Genomic DNA, 3705 nt, shown 5'->3' with positions numbered 1-3705 from the left:
CTTGGCCCTTCTGCGCTCCGCCACAGCGCCACCTGCAGCCTCGGAGGTCCTACTGCAGCGGAGCCGCCCCCGTCTCTCCTGGCCCGCTCCACGGCGCCACCTGCAGCTCCAGGGTGGCAGCGCAGGCTCTGAGTTGCATCGCAGCGCCCCTGCCACAGCGCCACCTGCAGCTCAAGGGTGGTAGCGCAGCCCACGCAGAGGAGCCTCATCGGCATTTCTGGCCCACTGCACGGCGCCACCTGTAGCTCGACGGTGGTAGCACAAGCACCGCCTCTGAATGAGGAGCCTCTGGTTGTATCGCAGAGCACTCTGCCACAGCGCCACCTGCAGCTCGAGGCGGGTAGCGCAGGCTCTGAGTGAGGAGCAGCAGCTGTTGCCAATTTCTGGGAATTCTCAGAATCTGGGGAATTAAATTAATTTCTTTCCAGGGATTTTGACCGAATATTCCAGTAAATATTGGTGAATTCTGGGGATTTTGGTAAAACATTACCAAATATCTTCAAGGCTTGTTGGCAACACTGGTGAGGAGCCTCTGGTTGTAGTGCACCCTGCCACAGCGCCACCTGCAGCTCAAAGATAGTAGCGTAACCACCGAACCCCTGGCTATATCTCAATGTGCCCTGAGACAACACCACCTGCAGCTCAAAGGTGGTAGTACAGTCATAACGTTTGATGAGCCTCTGGCTGTAACCCTGCATGCCCTGCCGTAGCTCCACCTGCAGCTCGAGAGTGTTACTGCAGCCACAACCTCTGAGGAGCTTCTGGTTGTATCGCAGCGCACCCTGCAACAGTGTCCCCTGCTCCTCAAGGGTGGTAACACAGCCAACCCTTAAGTGCCTCTCCTCCTTTCCTGGCCGTGTGCCAGTGCATTGTCACAGCGCCCCCTGTCCCTTAAGGGTGGTTGTACAGCCACCTCAAAGGAGCCTCCCGGGCTTTTGTGACCGAGTCCCAGGGCACTCTGCCACTGCGTCACCTGCAGGTCTGGGGTGGTAGTGCAGCAGCCATAAGCTTATCTTTTCATGGTGTAGTTTTAGTGGTATGTAAGTGAAATGGACACAGATGGTGATGATTATCATTATTATCCCAGTCTTCTGCGCACAGTGTGAGACACTGGATCCCCTCATCAAGCGTAGGCTGTTGAGTCTCCCTTATCGGAAATACTTGAGGCCACAAGTGTTTGGGATTTTGTCAGATTTTGGAATATTTACATTATTAAGATGCTTTGATTTGGATTTCCTGCATGGCAGAGGGTTGGACTGGATGGCCCTAGTGGTCTCTTCCAACTCTACGATTCTATGATTCTATGATTATACATTAACGAGGTGGTGCAAGTCCAGACACAAAACCCATAAAAGCTTCACCATTTATACATCTATGCCATCTGCATACCTTATAAACATAGCCCATCTTTAGTAATTTTGTTAATTTTGTGCTTGTGTGCACTGAACCATCAGAAAAGCAAAGGTGCCACTATCTCAGCCACTCGTGGACATAGATAAGGGGGACTCAATCTATGTTTTAAAAGATCCATCTGGTTTATTAAACACAATGCTGGAGAATTCGGCCACAGTGAAGGCACACTTTCTCCTCCTTCTGTGGTTTACATATATTTGTTGTTGTTGGGTGCCTTCAAGTTCTTTTCTGCCTTATGACAACCCTGAAGGTGAGTTTCTTCAAAGGGGTTTTGAGGCCGAGAGAGTGTGACTTGCACAAATTCACCCAGTAGATTTACATGGCCGAGCCAGGATTTGAACCCTGGTCTCAGGAGTCATAGTCCAATGCTTAAACCACTACTTTAAAGAACAACAATTTTGAAGACTGATTCTGTGAACCAATGACATGATTTAATACTTCCCTGATTATAAAAACAGCACATCCCCTGAGGCTTCTGGCCATTAATGCTGTTTGTTCCAGGAATCTCTGCTAATTACACTGACTGATGTAAAATCCAAAGTCCTTAATGATGTCTTCTAAGGAGCTGAGTCCCATCCCAGATGCCTTTGATGAAATCCTACCTGGATTGGAGTTCAGGAGAAGATACAGTATCACTGGTTCTGAAATGCTCTCTGAGAATGATAGGTTTACACGAGCAACTGATAAGATCCAATCAAAAAACAACTGACGCAGAAAGTAATAATAAACGAAAACCACACAGCTAAATAGATGTCATTTATTAAGATAGTAAATGAAAAATGTAAAGTCTAAGAAAATACATTTAATATTGCTGTAGATCATTTAACTCTATATACACTGAGCTCACAATAGATAGTTTCTAAAACAGCATTATGAACTATAACTTCTTAAATTAACTGGATCATCTTCACTAAAAGCTACTTCAAGGTTTTAAAGTGTCTCTCATAAAAAAAGAAGAAAAAACAATAAGGAAACAGTACCTTTGAATCTAACATTTCTTGTAACAGTCATTATACTATTAGAAGCATCGGACAACAGATTCTTAAACAGGAAAAAAACTGACTCATTTAATTCTAACAATTTTTGAGGTGGAATATCTGCAGCCATTTTTTATTGCTGAAAAGCTATTAGCTGGGCTTAACTGAACACATTTCCTTGACACTCTAAAGTGAGTTTTTTATGTTGCAACATAAAACTGGAGGTTACCAATCTTCAGAACTTATTATTTCCCATATTTCAAGACATACGTAGCTTTTCATTAGCAAGTTGTCTCTAATTGATGGTTATACTTTCCTTCAGGCTATCAAATATGTGTTGTTGGTATTCAGAAATGTGTGAAGTGCTCCACACCAGACAAAAATTTTAGGCTGCATCAATAAAAGTATAGTGTCTAGATCAAGGGAAGTAATAGTGCCACTCTATTCTGCTTTGATCAGGTTCTCACCTGGAGTCCAGTTCTGGGCACCACAATTTAAAAAGGATGTGGAGAAACTGGAGCGTGTCCAAAGAAGGGCAACTAAAATGGTGAAGGGCCTGGAAACCATGAAGCCCTATGAGGAACGACTTAAGGAGCTGGGGATGTTTAGCCTGGAAAAGAGAAGGCTAAGAGGTGATATGATAGCCTTGTTTAAATATCTGAAGGGATGTCATGTTGAGGAGGGAGCAAGCTTGTTTTCTGCTGCTCCAGAGAACAGGATCCAGAACAGTGGATGCAAGCTGCAGGAAAAGAGATTCCACCTCAACATTAGGAAGAACTTCTTGACATAAACGGTTGTTCAACAGTGGAATACACTCTTTCCTCTGAGAGTTGTGGAGTCTCCCTCCTTGGAGGTCTTCAAACAAAGGCTGGATGGCCATCTGTCTAATGGGGATGCTTTGATTGTGATTTCCTGCATGGCAGGGGGTTGGACTGGATGGCCCTTGCGGTCTCTTCCAACTCTATGAGTCTATGAAAAAAGGGTGTACTGCAAAGTTTAATAGATCACTGATATATTTGCACACATAGGACTGAAGGGTGGTTATATGCAGCTTGGTGAATGTAGAGAACTCTTGCACCACTTGTGTAAGATCCCCTGTTTACTCCATCTCCGTAAGGCACAGATCATAATGTTGATACATCTTCATCAGCATTCTGAAGAGCCTTTTAAGAGGACTCTCTGAAGAAAAGGAAGTATCTATTATGTGAAACAGTAGAGTTCTGCTTATGAAAAATAATATGATGGGCCACAAATTTCTCTCGGCAATGCCAATAATCAACAAAGGAGAGATATAAGATAAAACATGTCTCTAGTT

Source organism: Sceloporus undulatus, chromosome 5 (assembly GCF_019175285.1).
Source record: "Sceloporus undulatus isolate JIND9_A2432 ecotype Alabama chromosome 5, SceUnd_v1.1, whole genome shotgun sequence".
Taxonomy (NCBI): domain Eukaryota; kingdom Metazoa; phylum Chordata; class Lepidosauria; order Squamata; family Phrynosomatidae; genus Sceloporus; species Sceloporus undulatus.
The sequence above is the reverse complement of the archived record's forward strand: the minus strand, read 5'-3'. Positions refer to the sequence as shown.